Source organism: Cucumis melo, chromosome 6 (assembly GCF_025177605.1).
Source record: "Cucumis melo cultivar AY chromosome 6, USDA_Cmelo_AY_1.0, whole genome shotgun sequence".
NCBI classification, from domain to species: domain Eukaryota; kingdom Viridiplantae; phylum Streptophyta; class Magnoliopsida; order Cucurbitales; family Cucurbitaceae; genus Cucumis; species Cucumis melo.
The window spans coordinates 23543593-23557209 of record NC_066862.1 but is presented as its reverse complement, the minus strand read 5'-3'; the positions used below and the strand labels follow the sequence as shown (position 1 = coordinate 23557209).

Genomic DNA, 13617 nt, shown 5'->3' with positions numbered 1-13617 from the left:
TGAAATTTATTCCATGTGTTCAACCCTGGATCATCCAAGAAAACCTATTGCTCCACAGGAAAACTTGTACTCAATGAGGACTTAGTAATTACGTGATAACGCGAGACATAAAAAGCATACAGCATGCCATGACCATGTTTCATCGCATAGAATAAGATGCACAACACATAACACACAACACTACACTAAGCATAAATCTAATTATTTCCAAGCATTATATTGACTCCAAAGGTAATTGGGCGAGATTCACTCCCATAGATTGCATTTGATTCATTAGGGTTTTGGGATGGCTAAATTTAATCCAGACATTTTATAAAGACCATCAATAGCTCTTGGATATTGAAAAGTGAACCCTTGTTCTTGAGATTTTAATTGTAACAATACTATAGCACTAGAGTAAGATGGTAATAACTCTTACAACTTGTCAAATTAAAATTTGTTTGGTGGAATTGACATACACTTCGTCTCTAAAGGTATTGTTGTACTATAAAACTCTTACTACTTTAAATCGCAGCTTTAAAAACTCAAGGCACACTAATTTCAGTCACTATGTGATAGACTAATTTCAGTCACTATGTGATAGATGCTAAATATGAAAAGCAATCCTTTTCAAAATTGAAGAAATTTATAATCCTCAATTTGAATATAATACAATTGATCGAAGCATATAAGCACGAAAAAAAGGTGAAAATTAAAATCCCCGTTGAATGAACATATGTATAACTCGTGCTACGAGGAATCAAACATATTGCTTTATACCATCTAATGGAACTCAAAGTTAGGAAATTAAATTTTCTAAAGTATCTACTGTCAAAATAAAAATTAGATGGAAATTCCATATTCTGTAGCTTAGCAGAAACTAACAATACTATTGACAAAAACAAAATAACAAAATTGTATTGAGCCACAACAGAAAATCGTAAGAAAAACAAAACCGGCGAAAGTGAGCAATAGTTTGCAGGCTGAAAGTGAGCTCCGGCGACGGCGGAAGAAGAGGCAGCAAATCGAAGCGTAGAACATTTCAAATTCAAAAACTTCTTCAATTCCAACTCCAATTTCCCAAAACAAAAGAGAGAAATAAAACGACAACGAAAATGGAACTCACAGGATCAGAAGAAATGGAAGTCCAACCAGAAGCAATGCTCTTAAGACGACGCATCATATTCATAGTGATTATATAGGTTGGGTCGCGTCCTCTAAACCCGCAATAGAGAGATGAAACCCTAATTTGCCCCAAGAACACACACACGCACAAAAGAAAAAAAAATAGCCTTTGAATTGGAAGAAGAAAGCCAAAAAAGAGAAGAGAGATTTTCCAATCTGGTGTACATAATAATAATTTCCTCAATGTTATATAAATTGAAGTTCGTTCATAGTTAGCAAGGATCATTCTTCTTTAACCCACAGCTGACAGAACCACCGGAGCACCACCGTCAACTGCCATGGAAGAAGCAAAACAGAGAGAAGAACAACAAGAAGTTGAATCTCCAACACCCCATGTTGTAATAATGCTAAGTCCCGAAAAGGGTCATCTAATCCCACTCGTCAAATTCGCCAAACGCCTCGTCCTTGTCCAACGTTTCACTGTCACTTCTTGTATTCGTACTCTATTCTTCCGATGAGCAAATCAGGTGTTTTAGATGGAGTTTTTCATATACGATCATGGTGGTCGTCGATGTGATGGGTTTTTGACGGGTGGAGCCGGCATGAGAATTCCAATGAGTTGGAAAGGGCTGAGAACAGAGAAAGATTACAAGAAAGAGAGAGAAAGGATTATGAAGTGAGAGGAGGAGTGAGAAATATTAAACCAAGAGGTAAGAAAAGGGGCTTTAACAATTTATGCTAAAACATACACGGATTTTGTGATTTTTTTCTTACTCAATTTATATACTACGATATATATTCAATAATTGCGACATGTTCCAATCATCTTATTCATATTTTTGTTTAGTAAAATTTTAGTGAACAATATATTTAATCTATTTTTATTAAGTGATTTATGAGATATATACGTTTTATTCATATTTATGTTATATGATTTGTTACATGGATACTACTACATATGAATAATACATAAATTGTAGTTAAATTTCTTTATATATCATTGTATACACAGATGATATAAACAATATATATCTATGTATATATACAATAACAAGTATTTAGTGACACATATAGTTCAGTTTTTTTTCTTTCATGTTCCGTATCGTTTTTTTTTATTTTTTTTCTCGATTCAATTAGTATTTTCTTTGATTTTGTATATATATCCTACTGCATAATACGTTTATGTTTTGTGATTTGTTACAAATATACTACTGCATATATATTCAATAATACATAAATTGAAGTTATTATTCTCCCACCGAATGTAAAATCACTAGAAGAAATATGACCTTTAATGTCGGTTGTAAAAAATGAAAACGGATCTTTAATGTCGCTTTTTAAAATGCGGATGTTTAATGTCGGTTTTAAACCGACATCAAAGATGAAGGATTAATGTCGGTTTTAAACCGACATTAAAGATCTATTTTTTTTCTAACCGACATTATAGATATCAAACATAATAATTTTAAGTTTTTTTGGAGTTTCATATATAAAAGATATATTTAGGGTTTCAAACCCCAAATCACCGCCGCCGCTGCCTCCTCCATCTTCACCCAAAAACCTTCACTCCCAACAATGGCTACCTCCTCCCTCTTCAACCCCACCATTTCTTTCCCTTCTCGCAACCCCAAGCTTCAATCCACCCCAAAATTCCGCAACCCCATTCTCAGAATCCCTAAAGCTACCTCTGATTCCTCCCCCTCTCCACCAACTGACGGCTCTCCCCCATTGTCCACTCTCAAGAACCGTCGTTCTGCCGACGAGAACATCAAAGATGAAGCCCGTCGCCACTGTGCAGCCTCCGGAGAAGATCGGAGCAAATTCTCGGCCAAGTACGTCCCTTTTAACGCTAGCCTCGACTCCACTGAGTGCTACTCTCTCGACGAGATCGTTTACCGAAGTCGATCTGGTGGGTTACTCGACATTCAACACGACATGGAGGCATTGAAGAAATATGACGGCGCCTATTGGCGAAACCTCTTCGATTCGCGCGTGGGGAAAACTACGTGGCCTTATGGTTCCGGCGTTTGGAGTAAGAAGGAATGGGTGTTGCCGGAGATCGATCCTGACGATATTGTCGGCGCTTTCAAAGGTAACTCAAACTTGTTTTGGGCTGAGCGTTTTGGCAAACAGTTTCTGGGTATGAATGATTTATGGGTTAAACATTGTGGGATTAGCCATACTGGGAGTTTCAAGGATTTGGGTATGACTGTTTTGGTTAGCCAAGTGAATCGGTTAAGGTATGACTGTTTTGGCAAACACTTTCTTGTGAGAGGAACACCTTGTACAGTGTTCACAAAATCTAACGAACCCAAGTTTGTGGAACAAAGAAAACTTCAACAAATTTATAATAGGAAGAAAGTTTTATGGAAGAAAAATGTTTATGAGAAAGGTTAAAAACCAATTCGAAGAAAAAACATATTTATAGATTCATGACCATTTGGATAGTCTATTCCTCAAGTTGGTTAAAATTTGAAATGGTGTCTATTCATAAAGGAACATGCTACTCATGGAGTTAAAAGGATACAACCCTATACGAATAGTTGTCTACAGTTTATTCCAATGTATACAATATACATGGTGAAGTGGACCAAGAATTTTCAACCTTGTTAAAAAAAAAGGATTTATGTGAAGGTTAAGACAAACAGAAAGGTAAAAGATTCTTCTCCTACCCCTCTCTCAACCACTGATAAAGAGCCTAGTTGAATTTGAATTTAAGAGCTAGCTCATGTGAGCAACAATAGAACGACTTTGAATATATAAACTATACAAGAGAAAATGATAAGTATACAATGCTTTAAACTTCCCTTCTTTTCTATGTTTATGCTCAAATCTTGTCTTCATCTTTATTTTTTGTTTGTTTCAAATATTTGGGGAATGCGATTTTGGTTTTGAAACTGATGGAGATGAAATTAAGGAACCAAATGATGAGTGTTTTCAAAAGAAGACGCAACCATGATGTGAACCGAACAGCTTTTAGCTATTGAGGATTAATTTTGGTCGAGGATGGTTCTTTCTTTCTTTTATTATTATTATTATTATTTTTGTGGGTTTTGAACTTTTGTCCTTCTCAATAGATACACCTACTTGACTTGGCCAAAATTGGTAATTCTGATGGTTCCTTAGTTCATCATTCCTCTATGAAATTTTAGTTTTGATTTTAGAAGTATTCTTTCTCTCAGGACTTCCAAATCTATCTTCATACTTCATTTTGATTGACATGGTTTGGATGAATTAGAATAATTTTCAATAGTTTCTGGATGGTGGGCTGGTTAACAAAGTTTGTTGCATGTTTTCTCAATGTGCAATTGTGTTAATTCTAAAATTTGAATTTGTAGTCGCAACTTAAACCATTCACATTTTAAGTGATGGATAGTACAGTTAACATGGATGTGGACAAGACTTTTGTTCGAGATTTGGACTACTGAAACACAACCGTGTCTGGCTATGAGGTAGGTGTTATTCTATGTTTGGATCATCTTTTAATGTATCCCATTTTAAGTGGTTTCTTGTGAATTGAACATCCCCACAGAGTGAAAGAAAAGTTGAGGTACAAGCACTTTCTGTGTGTATTATATGTGGTGTAAATGAAAGTCAATGATTTTGGCTGTTAATTCCTCCCTTTTCAGGGGACACTTTCTTTCTCCTATGAGTCCCCACAGGCTATAGAACTGCTTATTACTATGCTTGACATGTTTGTTTGCAATAATGGAGATGATATCAGATTAAATGGTTTATTTTGATATTGCTTGTAGAATGATTGAAGTCATCAGATTGAAAGCTAATCTGTGAATTTGCTACCAGAAGTCGTTTTTCTTTGCTCTGCTCAACTTATCATTTTGCTTGGTTTCTGAAATCTTGAAATGATTGACCTTGTCTACTTTTCATATCGATATCTTTCTTGTTCCTTTATTTTTTTTGGATAAGAAACAATTTCATTGAATAAATGAGATATCCGAGGATTTACAGAAGAGACCCTCTTGAAGGGTGCACAAGTAAGATATTGAATTCTCATTCTTTAACATGACAGGATTGTTCTCTCTCTGAAATTGTGTTCTTGTTTATATTATGGAACCAGACAGTCATGGACTTACTAAATCATTGTTTTTTTGTTTTGCAGTTGAATGAGGAAAATAAACTGTACAAGTCCTCTGTGATGGTTACAGCCGGTGCAAATCAGGTGATGATAGTGCAAATCATTGAATTTTTTTATAATAATGAATCAAAACTGGCAAGAATGGCCAGCTTAAGTTGCAGCATTACTTATCTATTAGACATCCTATCATTCATTGGCTTAGAAGTACAAAGGAAAAACTCGGTTAACGCTTGCATATATTATCAGCTTTCGTTTTGGAACACTTCCTTATGTTGATTGTCTTCTTATGGTAAAATGTAGTGCTGATTTTACTGCAGGCATTCGTTAACCTTGTTCTTACATTGTGTGATGCTGGGGATTCTGTGGTTATGTTTGCTCCGTATTACTTCAATGCCTACATGTCTTTTCAAATGACTGGTGTCACTAATATATTGGTTGGTCCCAGTGGCCCAAAAACACTTCATCCTGATCCAGGTTAGTCTTACAGGTTGATTTTACATAGCCATGTTACTTTATTCAATTCTTAAGCATTATGTCTTTAGCTCGTCCATTATGACACTTGCTTTTGTTCTTTCATTGCTCTTATTATTTTAGAAAAACATGTGGATATAATGATGAGAAAAGTACTAGCAACTTCTGGTCTTATTATGATGTATAATTTGGGACTGGAACTAGAAAGTCAAGCTTCTGCATATCTGCTTCAGCAAAAGTTTAAAACATATATATTATTATTACAAAAGAGATCTTTAGTTCAGCATAAACTCTTTCTCTGGTTTTGTTTATTATTTATTATTTTAGTTAATTTTTAATGATGTTTATGTTTACTTGGAATGAAATTCCATTGGTGACGTAAGGGACATTTTTTCTTTGCGCTACTTATGCTTACGTTGGACTACAATAAGCTTTACTTTTCAGCTTATTGTGTTGATGTTGCTTATTTCTTTATAGATTGATATTGGTTTTCATAATAATGTTATGTAAAAAAATGTTGATTATTCATTTGGTGGGCAATATTAAGAACTTTTCATCCTTTTCTGCAATTTCAGTACTTCAAACAGCTTTGTTATTCATATAAATGGTTTATTTGGATATTGTTTGTAGATAATTGAAGTGATATCGGGTTGAAAGCTAAGCGATTGTGTAGAAATGGTCAAGCGACCGTTGAAAATTGAAGACTGAGAAGGCATTTAGGATTTTTAATTATTTAATTCTTGTATTAGAATTTTTTTTCATGTACTATTGTAGAAATGTATATATAAACATAATATTAATATTTTATTTTGTGTATTCAAATGTAAAAGACAAATGTTATAGTTTCTAACATAATATGAATTTCATTGATTTGTTGGCGTGTGAAAAACATATTTATCTACATTGACCCAATGTCGGTCTATAGGACAATAATGTTTAAATAAAAATAAATTTGTAAAAATGAATAAAAAAACTAGGCTTTAATGTCGGTTTTAAACCGACATATCAGAGTTCAACCGACATTAAAGAGCTTCAATAACACAATCAAAGATGTCGGTTGAAAACTAACAAACCGACATTAAAGAGGGCTTTAATGTCGTTTTTAAACCGACATTAAAGCCCAACCGACATTAAAGGGCTTCAATAACACCATCAAAGATGTCGGTTGAAAACTGACATTAAAGGCCTTTAATGTCGTTTTTAAACCGACATTAAAGAGGCCTTTAATGTCGTTTTTAAACCGACATTAAAGCCCAACCGACATTAAAGACCTTTAATAACGCTCACAAAGATGTCGGTTGCCAAGTGACATTAAAGGCCTTTAATGTCGGTTTTAAACCGACATTAAAGGCCAAAATTCTTGTAGTGAATGTTTATTGGTCGACCAAAGAATATTAGAATTCTTTCTAAAATGAAGTTCAAGAGATGCGTTAAATGTGGCAATTGTGAATGTATTGGTCATAACCGAAAGAGATACCGTTTTCCTTATTTGATTAGTTTTTTCTTCTTATTTTTAGACTTTTAGTATGTTGTTTCAGAATTTTATTTGAAATATTCATATTCCAGTTTTAGTTCAATTATTTTATTTTCATATTTTTTCATAAATTTTTAGCATACTAATCAAAGTTACTTAATTTATTATATTTAATATACAACCCTTCATACATAATCACAAATAAAATACATAACATATTTAACAAGTTGAAAACACAACCTTTAATTCATAAAATATACAATGTATTATTTCATATATACTATTCATAAATCAATTTAACGCATTCTATTTTTCAGTAAATGTATGTCAATTTATATGTATTATTATATATATGAAGGGATATATATACACTAAATAAGAGAACCGATATGTCATATTTTTTGGAAACTGTATGTTAACATATATTTATAAATTGTATATATCAAGTGGTATATATTTAAATGCAATATTACGGAATCAAAGTTTAAAACGATCTAGGAAATTTACAATGTAATGGAGTATGGAAAAGTATGAGGAATTGAGAAAGATAACTAACTGAAAGTACGAGGATAACGAAAAAACAAAATAAACTGAGAATCGATGAAGAACAAAATGAAATCGGTGATGGAGGAAATAGGATTACGTGAATAAGGAAACTAGATGTATCGAAATTGAAAGAATGTTGCAATTTTTTAGTGACGGAATCAGGCTTACTTTAAGAAAACGAGATTAATCGAAGAAATTAACAAAATTGAAGAATAACAAGTTGCCGACGTCAGATGAAAAATTGGGATGAATTAGGCGATGATGAAAATAATATGAAATATAATATTCATTATCGGAATTCATTATGATATTTTTAAAAAATTATTTCCATATTTGTTAATAATGAATAATATACTTAAGGAAATAAGGTAACGTTTAATTCATTACAATGATAATTTTACATTAATTACTATAATATTTAAGGAAATTAGAACTTAGACAATAATGAGCAATATAATGCAAATAAGAAAAAATATATATTTTAATTGTGAAAAATCTATATAATTAATGTTAATGATAAGGTTAAAATTGTCTTAAAAATATAGGTAATTCTAATAAGATAAAAAAATATTAATTTAGGACATTTGTGAAATATCTTATTCAAATTAGGTCTTTTTTGTAAATCTTTCAAGAACTAAGTAGGGTTTCCAAAATCTGGGCCCAAAAATGTGGAGTGTGCTAAAATAGCTCACTTCATTCCCCTTGATTTGGGGCCCAAACATACCCTTTTAACTTTTAGGAGAATCCATGGAAATAGTAAATATGAGAATAGAAAATAGAAAAATAGCAAACTGTTATTTTTTTTATTTATGGCAAAATTAACTGCCATAAATATTTTCTCACTTTTTAGATCGAAATTACCCCTCCACGGATTACAATTGTCCATATACAAATACAGTGTATTTGTTGAGATCAAAAAATCAAACAAAATATTACATATCACGAATACAATGTATTTGTAAATACACTCACTTATGATAATTATTAATTAAATCAAAAAATTATTATAATCTTTCAGAAATCCCTAAATATATTCAATTGGTTTCAATATCCCCTAATTATATAAAAATCAACAAATTTGATGGAAAAAACATTAAGAGACATGCTGGAGTGGAATAATAAGGATCATGTTTTACTTTATATGCATCTAAACGATTTAGAAGTTGACATGCATGTGTTATGCGATGGACCTAAACGAAGAGCAGAAGAGGTAAACGGTGAACTTACCTTTTATAGTTCTGAACTTCTTCTTCGATCCAAAGCTTCTTCTTTGTCTGAATATCACGAGCAAGGACAACCACTAAGTTGACCTACTAAGCTCAGGATCAAGAACGAAGTTGTGGGACTCGGTTTTGTGAAGTAAAACTTATAGAGAAAGGAAGGAAGTAGTGTATCATTTAGGTAGTTTTTCAGAAAAACATCATCCTCTCTCATTCTATAACGAGAAATGTTTTATATGAAATTTACATGCAAATTGCATGCAAATTATTTCATATAATCTCAACACCTAATTAATCCATTAACTTTTTAATGGAATTAGTGGCTTCTAATTCACAATCGGTTGCTGCCCACTAACTTTTAGTTAATTGAGTGATTAGTTAAAAGTGCATTTTGGTCATTTGACCAATTAAGTCAAAGTCAAACTTTGACTTTTCATAGTCAAAAGTCAACTTTTGACTTTTTACTATTTTTCCCGTCTTGACTAATTCTAACCTCCCGAGTATGAATCAGTATTCATTTTCTTAAAATTCAAATCATATTTGAATATAAATCAGGTCAAAGTTTTGTTTCTCAAAGTTAAAAATCAACAAGTTGACTTTTACAATTTGACAGTTTCAAAACTTTCCAAGCTTTTAAATATGAATCTATATTCATATTTATTTAAATCATACTTAAACATAAAGCTTAAAGTTTATATCTACCAACTTATATCATATATATTTTTCAGTTTCTCTCTTTTCTTAATTCGAACAATTCGAGTTACTTCAACATATTGTTCTTAGTTGAATTCATATGAGCTAGTAGGGGAACCTAATGGACCTATAGATCATAGGATCCAACGATTCGAGATTAACTCGCTAAACTCTTTTAGACCAAGCTTAATCAACATTTGTTAACTAAAAAGTCATTCAACTAAAGACTCTTAGTTGCACTCCCCTCACTATAGATATATTTCTGTCCACTTGATATAACCATGACGAGTAAGTTGATCCTTCACAGGTTGTTCGTAATCTTGGCTGGTTCAAATACGATTTTACCCCTAAGATTACATCTTGTTCCTCAAGACCCACTGATCCACTATTAAACAATTGGTTTAAGGTCTAACCTAAAAACCTGAATCCTTCTCGGGTCAATGAGAAGGTAAGGCCCCTTGTTCAAGACTTGGATTCAGTCCTTAAGGGAACAACCTATCTACTATCCCAGAAATGGGTAAGAGTGAATTCCGTCTTGCACCCTATGTCCCTAGCTATCCATTCTGTCTTATCCCTAAAATGGGAGGCTTATTAGGCCACCGATGATGAGTTGCCCTCACCTATGCAGATCTAAGAATACTACCAAATGAATAGAAGTTCATAGTTAACTCAGGATTAAGATTAAGTTACCTAGGTCATCATAAATGAAATAGTCAGTTTATAGTTTACGGTGTTATAACAAAAAAATGACTATTTCGTGGTTCTAGTCTTATGCAAACCATTTACATAGGATGCCCCCACTCCCATGTCTCAATATGAATGATTCAGGATTACATCGTTTGTACTAACTACGGAGTTGGCCGCATCTATAGTATTTATGTTAGTCATATCGAAATTCCCTGATAATGATCTACTTGTTATCGTTGATATTGTATCTGCTACTGATATTGGAAATACCCTGTATTTGAGAGATGACGTGATATTGCTTTAAATTCCATTAGGGATACTCTGGAGGACTCGTGTGCCATGTTGTCTGCATTTTCGGATACATTGATCCGAAACAACCCAGTATAAAAACTACAAATACTCTGTATTTTAATAAATAACACACGATCAATCTAGAAATACACTGTAATTCTAAATTATTTTATTTGACTATTTTTAGGTACATATACGGCTGAAGAAGCAGATGATGAAGGTCGATTTAATACAAACGAACAAAGACCAGTGAAAAGCTATCTTAAAAGGGAACGGTAGAAAGTGATCTTGAAAGGACAGGTGGAAAACAATCCTAAAAGTAACCGCAAATGAGAGAACAGAGATAGCCACATGTATCTTAAGTGACGGTGGAAAACGTTTCAAAAAGGAAGGAAGAAAGCGATCTTATTTTTCGAAGGAAAGTAGAAGGTTCAAAAAATTTCTAGGGTTTTCTTGGAGAAGTGAAGTGATTGCATGCAGAAGATGTGATGTTTTCTAGAAGATGGTTTATTTTTTTTAGGAGGGGGGGGGGGGGAATTAGAATATTCAAGAATGTGCATAGTTTGTATTAATTATAGGGTATTTGTGGTTTTTGTTACTATTGTATTTAGAAATCAAATTTGTCAATTAGGTAGGGACATTTAAGGTATAGTCCTCCCATTTATTATTTAAAAATTAATTGTTTTGCTATTTTACCAATTTAAAAATAAAATTGCCATTTATCCAAAGTAAACCTTATATTTTTCTATTCTTCTTGTCTCCCCTAACTTTTAAATAACATCATTCTAGGGCCTATGTCAAAAAGAAAATTGTGGTGTAATAGCTTTCTTGAGGTTAGCTAACAAAAACGATAAAATAATAAAAATCTTGATGGTCCAACACCCCAAGATAGGGATTCGTTAAAATAAAGTTAGGGAAAGACTTTCCTAACACAATACCACTTAAAATTCAATAAGTGCACTATAATACAAGCAACATGAGAATTTTCATTTATTTGTAGGGGTGGGTCATTAATCGATAATGGTTTAAGAATAGATCATTCATACAAAACTCTCTTGATTTATCTTAATTCTTGTGTTTTTTAATATTATAAGTTTTAAAACTTATTATCAATATGTATTTATAAATTTCAAATTCTTCAAAATTAAAATTTCAATTTTTCCTTAAAAAAAGATCAAGACCTTAAAAAATTATAACGTTTAAAATTAAACTAAAATTTAATCCATCTTTTAAATCTAGTCCACCTTCATAAGAGAATGTCTACAGATATTTAGCATCTTATGTAGTGACACGGTGTCAAACTTTTAAGTATCCAAGCATATGATATGGATGGATCATCTCGAGTGGGCAAGAAGTACACTCATAACCTAACTTGGGGTTAGTTAAGATATATGCATATGCCCAAGAAGTCATGACATGTGGATTGATGCTCATTTTTTGTATGTGGTAACTATGCACGCAAAACTCATTACAGAAATCTTGAAACTTGTTGGCTCAAGATTTTTCTTGTGCAAAATTCGATAAAAAATATTTTATGTTAAACTTTACTAATGTGATTGCTGACTGGCATCTAGGCCAGGGTTATGCAATAAAAAATGCATTTCCTACATATGTGTTACTTTATGCATTATTAATGTTTAGTACAAGTTTTTCTCACACTTTGCCCAAGTGTAAATAAAGTGAGAGGTTTCCTGGGTGAGCCAGGGTCGAACATAGGGTATTTCTATTAAAATATTAGTCTATAATGCTTACTTCTCTACTAGGCAGTATAAATTCTATAAAATATAAAGTATAAAATTATACTAATTCTACTTATCTACACAGAGGATTCTGTAGGGGAAAATGGAATGGGATGTGATGGGATGTGAACTAACGTGCAGTAAGAAAGATGAAGGAATGTAGGAATGTCTCACTATCCTAGGCAATCTAAGTTATATAGTATGTCCTTGATGCGATATAGATTACTTGACCATCTTATATTTAAGGCAAGCAACCTCTCAGTGCCTAAACATCACACTTGTTCTCTATTCGGGACACAATTAGTAAAGATAAATCAACTGATATAAACCTAGGCTTCCTTATTTATAAGCATCATATTTGACTCTATATTTACGGCGAGCAACGTCTTGGCGCTTAAACACCACACTTGTTCTCCTTTTTGGACACAAATGATTGAAGTCAAAACGTCAGAACAGGAGTTTGTAAAACATTTCTTCTGTGCAAGTTTAGCTATGTCCTTACTACTTACTCTCGAGTAGTCGACGACTAACGCTGACCAAGTGCATGAGTTCAACTAAGCTAAACATGATGAGACTTATAATTAAAGAATTCTTATCAAATACATAACATAAGCTTAAACTTCCTAAAACACCTCAATATGATGAATAGTAAGGAGATGGAAGAAAGACACTCGATAGAGATGCATTGTATTAATAATATAGGCCTCTCAGTCATAAAATGAAGAATATTCATACAATACATCATAAAAGTATGCAAAAATGGAAAGAAAATTCTTTGGTTTTCTTACAAGTCAGGGAAAACGGTTGGGGAAGCTTCTCTCTCTAATCTCTCTCCAACCTCTCATTCAGACATTGACTGGAGAAGAGGATGGAAGAAGAACACTACTACAAGTGAAGAACTCTAAAACTCGTCCTTCACTTGCATTCTTAAGGGATGCCCTCCTCTCTCTCCTTCAAGGTGGAGTTGAGCTTCTTTTATAGGCACACTTTATGTGAAAAATTAAATGCTTATGTTGCATATCCATCCTTGCCTACACTATGAATTGTCCTTGTCTACCAATGTCAGCGTAGAAAGTAGTCGTTTCTTGCCACGTCATCCCAACTACCCATCATTATTGTCTTCTAGCGAATCATCTCGTGTAAAGTTGTACTGGCATCTTGCCTTACGAATTGCTAGTCTTCTTCTACTTGTTGAGTTAGCATGCGCGATCCTCACTTCATTTTTTCTATTTTTTCCCACCTACATGGAAAATTACTTGAAAGCACATTTAATCAAGCATGATCACTTATGTAAGG

The 13617-nt window shown here is 32.9% G+C and overlaps 1 long non-coding RNA gene across 3 annotated transcripts; it reads left to right on the top strand.

Moving 5' to 3' along the window:
* The first annotated feature begins 2625 nt into the window (after nucleotides 1-2625).
* LOC127149927 (uncharacterized) lies at nucleotides 2626-6560 on the top strand. Of its 3 annotated transcripts, XR_007821793.1 has the most exons (5): nucleotides 2626-3196; nucleotides 4486-4556; nucleotides 5225-5284; nucleotides 5518-5674; nucleotides 6302-6560. It is a non-coding gene; the product is annotated as an uncharacterized LOC127149927 (long non-coding RNA). The 3 variants fall into 3 exon arrangements; XR_007821792.1 differs by having other exon boundaries at nucleotides 2636-4556; XR_007821794.1 differs by lacking the exons at nucleotides 2626-3196; nucleotides 4486-4556 and adding an exon at nucleotides 5032-5099.
* Nucleotides 6561-13617: the final 7057 nt, after the last annotated feature.